The sequence below is a fragment of the Rutilus rutilus genome (assembly GCF_951802725.1).
Source record: "Rutilus rutilus genome assembly, chromosome: 5".
NCBI classification, from domain to species: domain Eukaryota; kingdom Metazoa; phylum Chordata; class Actinopteri; order Cypriniformes; family Leuciscidae; genus Rutilus; species Rutilus rutilus.
In genome coordinates, this window is record NC_140213.1 from 13,177,669 (window position 1) to 13,190,699 (window position 13,031).

Consider the following 13,031-nt stretch of genomic DNA (forward strand, 5'->3'; position numbering starts at 1 on the left):
CTTCGCGCAAGGCTGGCGCTCCCCTCACTCAGCCCGAGCCCATGCAAAGGGTACCCAGCTGCTGACGAAGGTGGAAGGGGCCGAGAAATTGGGGTACGCGTGACCGCCTCCCGTCGAGGACGCTGTCGCGGCCCACCTGGCGTCTTCTCCCAGATGGAGAACCACCCCATTGCCTTCCAGGCCATGTCGAGCCACTGCTCACATCGCTGAGAAGGCATATATTTCGGCCGGACATGCAGCATTTGCCCTCCACACGATGGCAATCCTGCAGGTCTTCCAAACTCGACTCCTGGGGTCCCTGGACGAGGAAGGCCCGGACCCCAAGTCCCTCAGGAACTGCGCACGGCAGCGGATCTTGCTCTGGCCGCTTCTAAAAAGGTCGCCCAGGGAATCGGCCGCAATATGGGCAGCCTCGTGGTCCTGAATCGCCATCTGTGGCTGACGCTGACTGGCATGCGCAATGCTGAAAAGAAGCAGCTCCTGGACGCACCGGTATGCCCGACGGGTCTTTTCGACGTTGCGGTGAAGGCTTTCTCGGAGAAGTATGCCGAGACCCTGAAGCAGTCTAAAATGATGCCGCATCTCCTGCCTAAACGGTCTCAAGCCCCCCCTAGAGCGAGGTCCAGATCGTCTTCAGCACAGCGTCCGGCGGGATATGCCAGGCGCGCGTCCCCGAGCGCGGGAGAGCGCCACGAGCCAGAACCGCCGCTTCGCCAGAGGCAGTTCAGAAAGCCCCGCTTTGGCGCGAAACCGGCCTCTAGCAGCCAAGGGCGGCCTGCAGGCAAGAAAGAGCAGCGTTCCTGATGTTCGTGCCAGGACGAAGAGAGCGCGGGCCGTGCACGACAACGGACCTGCGTCGAAGAAGGCGTGTTCCCGCCCAGAGTTCGTCGAGGATGTCAATGTTATAAATATGAAACCGCTGTGTTCCGTTTCAATAAACATGCATTACATGTCTCAGCAAAAGAGCTCTCTTCCTCTCTCAACTATTACCCGCGACATAAGCGAAGCCTCTCCTCCGGGAGACGCTTCGCAGAGCGGAAGCCCGGGGCAACCCGAGGATGTGATTATGTGTCCCCGTGCAAGAAGCCACGGACGAGTCACCTGCCATTCATATAGCTGTCAATGCATCCTCGGTGGCTGGCGAGCAGCCCCCGCCGCAGCATGCGTTAATGCCCCTTTATCGAGCGCGTGGTCGACGCTCCCAGCGGCATCAGATTGGGTAATCAACACTGTAAAACGCGGCTATACGCTTCAGTTCGCTCGCAGACCACCCCGCTTCGGCAGCGTGATTATGTCAGAGTTATCAGAACAGAGCGCCCCGCTGCTACGGGCAGAAATATCCTCTAACTGAAATACATTCCTGGGTATGGTACAGGACTCGCGCACTATGATCGCGAAATTATCAGAGGCGAGAATTCAGTCAATTCACAATACACTAGCCCTCTTCGTTCAAGGCAGAGCTATCCCCTTAAAAACGTTTCAGAGGCTACTGGGTCTGATGGCGGCTGCAGCCTCCATTTGCAGACTGGGCTTGCTGCACATGAGACCGCTGCAGCACTGGTTGCAAAGCCGAGTGCAGCCGCAGGCGTGGAGAGCGGGAACGGAACGCTTTATCATAACACGCTCATGTCTCGAGGCTCTCGCGCCTTGGTTCGGCATGACCATGTACGAACAGGGTTCTGCTATGGGCAGGGTGGTCAGGCGAGTAGTGGTCACTACGGATGCATCACTATCAGGCTGGGGAGCCCTATGCGATGGCAGACCAGCATTCGGTACGTGGGCGGGGGACCAGATGCGCTGGCATATAAACTGCTTGGAGATGGAAGCGGTTCGTCTGGCTCTGCAGAGCTTCCTTCCGTTTTGTGAAAGACCGTCATGTTCTCATCAGAACGGACAATATGGCGGTGGTGGCGTACATCAATCGCCAGGGAGGGTTGCGCTCGCGATCCCTGCAGGGCTTAGCGAGACAGCTGCTCTTGTGGACGTACCGAGTACTTCTTTCGATTCGAGCAGTACACGTACCGGGCAGTTTGAATTGCGGCGCGGACATGCTGTCCAGGGACGGCATTGTACACGGAGAGTGGAGGCTTCATCCGCAAACGATAAATATGATCTGGAATCTGTTTGGCAAAGCGGAGATCGACCTCTTTGCTTCGGAGGAGAATGCCCACTGCCCGCTGTACTTCTCACTGACAACAGCCCCTCTGGGGGGAGACTCACTGTCGAGCCGCTGGCCCAGGGGGCGGAAGTATGCCTTTCCCCCGGTCAAGTTAATGCCGCTGGTGCTGCAAAAGATCAGGGAGGAGAGATGTGCGTTGATTCTGGTAGCGCCCAAGTGGCCCAACCAGCCGTGGTTCCCGGAACTGGTGAACATGTCGCAGCTTCCCCCGTGGCGAATCCTGCCGAGAAGGGACCTTTTATCCCAGGCGAAGGGCACCATATGGCACCCCAGCCCGGAGCTATGGGACCTGCATGTGTGGCAGATCAACGCGGAGTATCACAGCGAGTGCTGCAGACGATAGCAGAAGCTAGAGCCCCTTCGACGAGGCGCTTATACACTCTGAAATGGAAGGTATTTGCTAACTGGTGTGTTGACAGACAAGAGGACCCCAGGGGTTGCGACATTTCCATTATTCTGACCTTCCTACAGGAACGTCTGGATGCTGGCAGCTCTCCGTCTACAACGAAAGTCTACGTGGCCGTTATCGCCGCTTTTCGTGACATGTTGGATGGCCATTCGGTGGGGAAGCACCCCCTGATAACGACCTTTCTCCGGGGGGCTAGGTGGCTTAATCCTCCCCGCCTTCGCCAGATGCCAGTCTGGGACCTGTCGTTAGTGCTTAGTGCGCTGTCCGACCCACCTTTCGAACCAGCTGAGTCTAGCGACCTTAAAGTGCTCTCATTTAAGACGGAGCTACTGCTCGTGCTAGCTTGCGGGAAACGAGTGGGAGACTTGCATGCCCTGTCAGTGAACAGTGTATGCAGTTCGGACCGGACGATTGTATGGTCAGACTTTTACCCAAACTGCTGTATTGCTTGGAAACACAACGTCGAAACGCGAGCTAGTTGCTGTCTGTGTTCGATTTATCCATAGTGGGACAATCAAAGAACGAGCGCTGGGCTTTGTCAAAACAGCTGACCTGTCTGCTCAAGGAATATCGCAGAGGATCCTTGAAATTCTAGAACCACTTGGTTTGGACCCTTCTCTCTGTGTCGGGTTCTGTTTTGATGGGGCATCGGTCATGTCTGGGCACAGAGGAGGCGTTCAATCTATCTTGAAAGAGACATTTCCCAAAGCTGTGTATGTACACTGTAATTCCCACAGACTGAATTTAGTGCTTTGTGCTGCTGCGGAATCATGCAGTGTTGAAAGACTTTTCTCCGCTACTCACAGGATCAACACTCGCTTGAGAGCATCAATGGTGACTGAACGCTTGAACAATTTGACCCTGTTATCCTTTGAAAGAGAACTGACAGAAACACTGGATTATGACGAGATCATAAGCATCTTTAATTCAAAACCCAGGCGACTCCGCCTTGTGTAGCTGGGTAAGGTATAGGCCATGGTTTTCTTTACATGTAGGCCGTGGCTTGATAGCAGGATGAGACTATTAAGTAGGCTACTTTGAGCCTCTGAGCTCAAATAATGTTGCTTTTTTAGAAAGCTAAACGTGTACGTGGGGGTTGACCTCAGCCTCTTGTTCAGGGCCTAAATATTCGTTCAGTTAACATGTCATTACTTTAAATGTTCAATGAATAGAGTGTTATGTTGTGGTTGTTTTTTTGTTATTTTGTTAGAGCTACGTGCTCTCTAATTGATCTTCCCTATGCACTATCACAATGTTGCCTTTTTGTGAATGATATGTTCCTGGCTCGGTAGCCATAGCCTATGTTATATAGGCTTATGTATTTAGCTCAGTTTTGACAGTAGATTAAATTTAAATTACAAAATAAGTAGGCTAATAAACAAAAAAATTTTTACCATTATAAAGCAGTTTGAATGTTTCATTGCGTTACAGTATGATTCTAATGAGAAAAGAATTCCCGAGCAGCTTTCAGCTATAATCACTTTGAGAACTTTTCTTGCAAGCACCCTGAACTAGACAAGTGGAAAACGTATTTTGAATAACACCATGTTATAACCTTAATTTTTTTTTCGTTTTGAATTATTTCGTTTAAAGACATTTCAAGCTTTGTGCATTTGATGTATTTCTCATGTCTGTGTGAGGCATACACTGAGTTTCGTTAAGTTAGGATGAGATGCGCTCCAGTTAACGTGCAATGCAAGTGACCGCGCAGGCGCCTCCATGATTATTGTCTGTTATATTTGCTTGTTTTTATATCTGCAATTGGTTGATGAAAAATTTATTAAAATTAAGATACAATTTATACAAAACGAAATTCACTTTAAAGAAAGTCTTTCTACAAAACAAACCTATGAAGTGGTCATAATCATGTCTGACCATGTCATATTGCGCCTCTTATAATGCTCAGGCATGAAAACAGGTCAGGGGTAAAAAAGGTGAGAAGGATGCGGCATATATCCCCCCCCCCCCCAAATAAAAAAAATAAATGTAATGAGTGAGTAGGAACGCGTGAGTATTAACACGAACAGATGAAATAAGTACAAAATTCTCACTTGAACCATACTCCACAGTGATGAATCCCCCCCAAAAACCTGTAAGCTGCATTGGCATAGTATTACCAGTGTTTCTCACAGGATTTTTGGATCACTGTGATGAGTGGACCTCTGCCACTCTAGGGGGGTTCGGGGGCATGGTCCCCCGTAAGAAAATGTTGTGCTTTTTAATGTTAAATTCATCAATCTGGTGCAAATTAAACAAAGAAAAATTCAAAACTCTTTTAGTTACAGTGTCTGTCTACATTACTACTACAAGAATAGTTATAATATTAATCCCATGATAGTAATAGCCATATTGTAAAACAAATGCACTGAAAAATAAAGGAAACTTTCATAATTAGTTTTGTACTAATTTCTATACTTGGAAGAGTATATTTCTATACTTCACATTAAAGATGTGATTGGGCTAGCCCAATGTCAATCAAGAAAAGAACCAGTGGGCCGCTGAACTATGTGTTTCATCGGGTGTCAGAGAAAAAAAAAACTATTTACTACTACTATTTATCACGCATTAAAAATGCCCCAAACAAGTCGTCTGTATGATAATCTGAAACAAGGACTGGTGAGCCGTTGTCCTGCTTCACTTCACAGATGCTGAGTGAAAGGAGAATTATAGAATGAAAGGATACTCATTCATTTATATGACACTTTATTCATCAGGAGCTCGTTCAGCGCGTCATACGTCGTCCTTTCAGTTTCGGTTTTCAATCGATCAAGTTTTTTCACGTTCTCTCGATAAACCACCCCTTTCAATCCGATCGAAAATATTTGTAATAGAGCTGACACTTTGAGTTTTTAATGGGTTATGTTAAAGCCCTACTTGTTATAAATGTTTTTATGAAATATCTCTAGTGAATGCATTATCATATCACCGTATTATCTCCGCGCCACTTCGCTAAATATAGGCGCCTAGTCTATTTTTGACGGACTCGCGTCCAAGTCGCACCGGAAATACAAAATAAAAGTAAAAAAAACATTGTCAAATTCAAAATAAACACCCTGTGCAAAAACCCAAATGTATTACACACCAATATCCTTGGTAGAAACCATAGACTGTATGGTAGAAACCCAAAAATCAAGAAAAACCACGTCGGACAGGCAAATCACGTGGTCTCGCGCATCCAGTCGCTCGCTTCTGAAGTGCTCCTGGTGTGAGTTGGCACTGCGTGGAGGACGGAATAAAACCTTGTCGCAGACGTAATGCACCGCACACGTGTGCAGTGTAAATGAGGGGTTATTTTGTATTTCCGGTGCGACTTGGACGCGCGTCCGTCAAAAATAGACTAGGCGCCTATATTTAGCGAAGCGGCGCGGAGAATATCTCAACTTTTCAGAATGCCGCAAGCGCACCGCAGGTCACGTGACAAGAACCAAGCTTAGCAACGACAGACGCCTCTGAAGCGCAACCACCCGATCGCTTTGGAAAAAGGAGAACGCGGCGCGCCTAGCGTTTTCTATGCGTTTTTAGGCGCGATATGTGAACGCCGCCTAACGCCTGGTTCACACCGGATGCGGAAGCGTCGCGGAACGGAAAATCACGCCTGTTCACACTAGACGCGTATTCTCCGTGGCGGTCGACAAGCGCTTCTGCTCAGTTGTTGTTTATTCAGAGCTATTTTTTTACATCATGGGTAAGTAAATAACCTCATAAAATGAATACACCATGTTTCTGTAACCAAGAAGTTTGTACACTTCTTGTATTAATACTTTTTGTTAATACTCGCGGTATTTTAATTTGAAAATTGCTTATATTTTGACAATTGACCGGATGTCTCGTGTTTCTTGGTGTGACTTCCTGCCGGAATGGACGCGAATCACTCGCGGCTCGCGCAAAAAATAGACCAGACGCCGAAACTGGCGCTTCACGGTGCGGGCCGGCCGCGGCGTGCCGCGGCGCTCCGCGTCTGGTGTGAACGACACCATAGGTTAACATGAGCGCCGAAAGGAAGCGGCCTCCATTCCGCGCCGCTTCGGCGTCGCTTCGGCGTCGCTTCGGCGTCCGGTGTGAATGGGCCGTAACACTGCTACTTGTTCCTGCTCACTCAGCGCTCACGGCGCCCGCGCCCGCTCGCGATATTATCTCGCCCACTTCTATATCAAAATATAAAAATAATGACATTGGCAACATCGCTGTCTGTATCTGACAGGACAGTTAACATTGTAAGCTAACTTACCTCAGGCTTGCTTTCCGACGTGCGGTTTGTTCGGCAGTCCAGATGTCATACTCGCGGTAAGACTTTGAAAACATTTCTGGCCTAACGTTACTCTGACTCGTATTGGCTGTCATGTTTCGGCATTAGGAATGATGATTGTTTTTTAAAGCTGCGAAGTTTAAGGTAACTTTATAGGGGATAAATGCTGGCCTCGGCCTCAGCCTCAGCCTCGACCACGACACCCCCCCCCCATAAATATTTTCTCATCGGATCTGCACAAATCACGTAGGTGACCCTTTTAGGTTTTAAAACGGCGAATTTAGCCGAAAGGTGAGGAGTTTTCATGCCTGAATGCTGTTCAGTGTTCACTTTTCATAACCATAGATTAAATAAATAAAAACATATATTATAATATTGAACATATATATTAACCTAAATACGTTTTCTTTAATGGCTACAGCACCTTGTAACGTCAGAGGACTCAAGGTTTCAGCGTTTCCCGAAACCTTCTTATTTAGGCTACACTTTTTCTTTTTTTTTACTGAAATGCTGGAAAGTATTTACAAGAACAATATTTCATTGCAGCTTCACCACAACAAACAAAAAATGGGAATTATTAATTAATTAATTAATTAATAAAGAAAAATTAATTAAAATTTAATTAAATTAATTAATTTAATTTAATTAAAAAGCGCTTTTAAAGGTCAGTGAAAGCATAGGCTACTGTCAGTCAAGTCCTATTCAGACGCTAATATTGTTTCTCATGGGCTCATACGGTATTTTAAACATTTACAGTGGTAAGTCAGTGATTTTAGTGCCGTCCGAATCCATAATATCAGTGTCTTTTCTCACCCAACCCGCAATAAAAATCCCTGTCCAAATTAGTACCTACTGTTTTTTGACAAACAGGTCGTGTGGTGATTTAATTGCCGTCTGAATCCACATCTCTGAGTTTACAAGAAGAAATTCAAAATACACTGTTAAAATCCTTTTTGATCACTGCCGAGCACTGTACGTAAGATGTACACTTTTATTATTATTGAAATGCTGGAAAGTATTTACAAGAACAAAAATTCATCGCAGCTCCACCTCAGCGAACAAAAATGGGAAAGAGACGAAAGCACATACAAATTTGAAATGGGTTATTATGGCAGCAATATATGATACAATTTAAAAATATGTAGGCTAGGCTATTATAGTTTGGATTATTTTTTATAATATCCCATGAGTCCTAATAAATGAAATTTCAACTATTTCTGAAGCACTTCTTTTATAAAGAACACCGCTTTCTCACATAAACAGCCCCTGCACGAGAGAATAATTGATTCTCGAGCCATCGATATCAACCAATTCAGCACCATCGCCACGGACAGCACCCAGTAACGATATATCTTAAGCAGCTTCCTAAACGGGGCCGCACACCAGACACGCAGCTCAGCGCCGCGCCACGTCTAGGACAACGCTCACCTGAAAATCCGATAACATCAGCAATTTTCTGATTTCTGTAAATAAATATATAATATAATGCCCATCGTAGTTAATGTATACGGACTTTACCATGTGCTGCAATATACATTTAGTTTTATATTTATTTACAGAAATCAGAAAATTGCTGATGTTATCGGATTTTCAGGTGAGAGTTGTCGCTGAGCTGCGCGTCCGGTGTGCGGCCCCTTTAGACCCTTCGCGCTAAGAAACAACCGTTATCGGGAAACCCAGCCTTGATTTCGGAACACCCATAGATTCAGGCCCACCTCGACTTAATCTAGGCCCACCCATCTGTCACGTTCTGCATCCGCCACTGGTTTAAACTGTGACAATAAGTCACTTGAAGATGACTAGGCCACATGTGTGCATGTATGAACATGCGTGGAGAGTTTTGTGTGTGTGTGTGTGTGTGTGTGTGTGTGTTGGATACTCCTGCAGAAGTAAATCTGTATGACATATTTATGTACATTATAACTCTGCTCTGTTTGATAGCTTATGTTCTTTGTTATGCAAGTTATGTACTTATAATCTTGTTTCTATTACATGCAGTTCTAACTTGAGCTCTTAGCTCTCCGGTTAGAATATTGGCTGCTTACAGACCCTTTTAAGAAACACAAAACTCACTCTTGCACTCACACTTACACACAATCTCTCTCTCACACGCAACAACAGATATGTGGTTTATGGGGACTCTCCATAGGCGTAATGGTTTTTCTTATGTACAAACTGTATAATCTATCCCCCTACACTAACCCTACCCCAAACCTACAAATCACAGAAAACTTTTGCCATTTTTTGAATTTCAAAAAACACCATTTAGAATGTTTTTAAGCCGTTTGGTTTATAAGGACACAGATGTCCTCATAAACCATGTTTACGTTGTAATACCCATGTCATTATACACATTTGTGTCCTCATAATTTTTTCTCTTGATAAAAAATGAAAACGGGTCCTACAAACCCGAACACCATACAAGGGTTAAAAAGACACTAACGAGACGCTTACATACGTTTGAACAACACAGTGTACAAAACAAACCTTTTAACGTTATATAGATATCATATTCTAATTAAATGAATACTTACAATCACAGAAAGAATGTCCTTGGCGATGGTCAATGTGCTGCCGCAGCAGCTCTGCTCGTGTCCGATAGCTGATATACGTGTAACAGCTGTTCTAAATAAACTACATCTGATTGGTTAATAATAATCCAATGTCAGTATCTTGCCGCTCTATTGGCTCGACTGATATAGTAGGCAACCGCGTTTGCCCACAATCGCCTTCCCCGCGCAACAGGGCCACACCGGGCGGCACGTTACCATGGTTACAGATGGCAAAGAGATGCATTTTTCCTTCCTTTCCAAGTATCAACAAGGACGTATTTGCGTTCAGCTTGTTCACCTGCTCAATTTCACTGTTGCGCAGTGTGTACCTCAGTCGCTCTCGCGCTACAGTGGTATCGTGACAAGATCGGATCGGATGATCTGGGTATTATTGCTTGTGTCTATACAGTATAACCTATAAGTTAATAATTTGACTTTGTTGTCGATTGATTAGATGATCGATTTTGATTGATTTTCCACTATGGCAGGATGTTTAAGCTGCATTAACATTAACTTACTTGTATTTGCTAGCTATATAATAATAAGATAGCTAAGTTAGCTACTACTAGCCACCCTTCAGGGATGCAAACAGCGCGCTTTTCAGCGCCTCCCGCTTTTTTCACGTCAGTTTGGGTGACAAATTCATCTGAAGCCTATTTCATAGCTTAATGTGAGGGACAGAAGTCTATTTACATCATTAAAGTTTATGAAAACTCGTTTTCCCTCCTCTGCGGCTGTCAATCATTCTCCATTCAGTATTCAAACAGCGCGCGCGCCTCTTCTGGTTACAGCAGCATAAAACTCTCTCCAATATGATATTCACATTATAATGCTTGATCTATAGAGAAAAGGCTGTGGATATGCATAAAATGACTTTATTTTGTTGGAGTTTGTTGCTGTTCTTAAACGACTCGCTACCGTGTGCCTGTTAGATCACACATCACAAGGACTATGACACGCACAATAACTGGAATTTAAAACTGAAGGAACAAATGATCAATAAACTGTTGGACAGATAGACACTAGGATTAGTGAGCTCGACATTTCTTCGCTTTGTGCCGTGAACTTTTAAATGTGCACTTGTGCAGCGCAGCGCTGAACACTGTGACTCCATGTTGTTTTGAGCACATTATTCTGCACCCGCGATGCGCATACGTTTTGAAGCGTTTCATATTTTTATGGTTTTGCGCACTGAAAGATTATTAAAAGCTTATATTTTTGTATACCTAGCCTGCACAATACATTTAAAAGAAGCATAATTTAATTGTATGTTATTTCTGTTTAGTGTAGTGTAGGCTATATAAAGAGAGAGGTGGTGATGGAGCAGTGGACAAGACACTTGCTTTTGATTCCCACTGTTACACATCCACCAAATAAGTTGTTATGTGTCATACTCATGACATAATAAGTTGGATGTTGCACATTAAGCAGTTTAAGTTTGGTTTAAAAAAAAGGTAAAAAGATATATATATATTTTTTATATTCAAATAAGTTGTTGTCGTGTCATAAAAAGTTGGATGTTGCACATTTAGCAGTATAGGGTTGGTAAAAAGATATATATTTTTTTAATTCAAATAAGTTATTGTCATTGTTGTTATAATTATTATTACTACTATTATTATAGAATGGTGTTGATGGCGCAGTGGATTAGACTCTTGGCTTTGATTTCCACTGCGACACATCCAGCAAATAAGTTGTCATTTGTCATACTGTACAAAAAAAGTTGCATGTTGCACATCTAGCTGTAAAATAAATTAAAATGTATTTTTTTGTTCAAATAAGTTGTTATGGGTCCTGCTTTACTATCCATATAGATCTGCCACCAGTTTGATCGGCGTGTGGGGGGGAGGTCTCAGTATATTTTCCTGCTTTTTTGTCCTTAGCCAATCACATGCCTGACGGAGGCACCGGCGCGTGAACTGGAGCTCGTCTCACAAATGAACCGAAACTCAGCGTATAAGGTAGCCTACTTGCCTCACAGACCTGAGAAATAGATCTATAGAAAGCTTGAAATGTCTTCTTTTAAACAGAACAATTCAAAACAAAAGGAAATAGACTGCTGCTTGTGTAATCCGTATGAAATGTGCATTTCTCTCTGGCGCGTTCACTACTGCGAAGATCGCGAGTCAGCATCGTCAACTTCATCTATGCAGGGCACTGACACAGAAAACACTTGTTTATTAATAAACAATTAAAATGTCTCCTTGCTATATTTTACATATTCATAATCATTACTTTTGCCGGTTCTTTGTGACAGCTTTTAGGTGCTTTATTGGCAGCGCCACCCTTAAGGCCTGTTCACACCGGGACGAATTTCGCGCGCGATATTCGCCGACGTTTAACGCCTCGTGACTAAACAAAGGGCGCCAATGTGAGTGTGCACACCGACGCGAAAAACGCCACGCGTAAAAGCGTCATTTTTAAAAAAACGCCACGCGTAAAAGCGTCATTTTTAAAAAAACGCCTCGGGTTCGTTTTTTTGGTTTGACGCGCCGCGTCAAAAACTATCCGACCAATGAGATTGGCGCTTTTGCTCACGTGTCTGGAGCTTCTGAAGTTACAGTAAAACACAACTTGGGGGCGCTCAAACACAAAACGGTCTTGCCGAGCACACATACAGGCGAAGAAGATAGCGTCTACACTGCTGGGAAGAAATAAGACGAGGAAGATGCAAGGCAAGATGAATGTAGAGCTGCTGGCCTCGTTGGTGTCGGAACATAAAGAACTATATGTCAAACGCGACTACAAAAATCTTGATAATAGAGAACTGTTATGGAGTGGTATTGCAGAGCAAATGGGCCTTGATGGTGAGTTTCATTTTACTTAATTGTCTTTCATGTACATAGGCTTGTAACTTTTTCCCACGAACGTTTGACAATCGCGCCATCTAATGTCAGGGAATGAATTTGCATGTTCACTCGGCTCATCGTCAGCGAAAATCGCTTGGGTGTGAACACAAAAAACGCGTTGAAAAACGCTGGCGAATAACGCGCGCCGATATTCGTCCCGGTGTGTAAGGCCCTTTAGGCTATGTTACATGAACGCGTCACCGCATCAGCACCGAAAACAGGAGATTTTTTTCAATCCCTGTTTTGGCAGGGGAAAAACTGATCAGAAAATGTAACGAAACGTTGTAGAAATGTAGTGGAGTAGAAAGTATAATAATTGCTGTAAAATGTAACGAAGTAAAAGTCAAAAGTAGGCCTATGCACTATTGATTCTACTTAAGTAAAGTAGCCTACAGATAGGTAAAGATACAACTACGTGAAAAATGTAGCCTACTTCAGTAAAGTAACGAAGTAGGCTATTTGTACTTCGTTACATTCCACCACTGCTGATTAACAGTAATGTAAATGCTAAATGTCCTAATACCTGTTGATACTACAACAATGCAAAGTATAGGCTATGCTCTTAACCTTGCAGTTTTTCACATACCATGTAAGACTCAATTTCTCCATTTCTTTGCACAAAACTCCAGAAAATGCCATTTAATGGTTTATTTTTCACAAAAAAATTCCCGGGGGGGCATACCCCCGGTCCCCCCTAGGGAGAGCCCCCCCACATAATAAATCACAATTTAACCCCTGCTTGTAGTTATATTAGATTGCTTCTCTCTGTTTTTATAATCTACCCAGTCTGTCACTG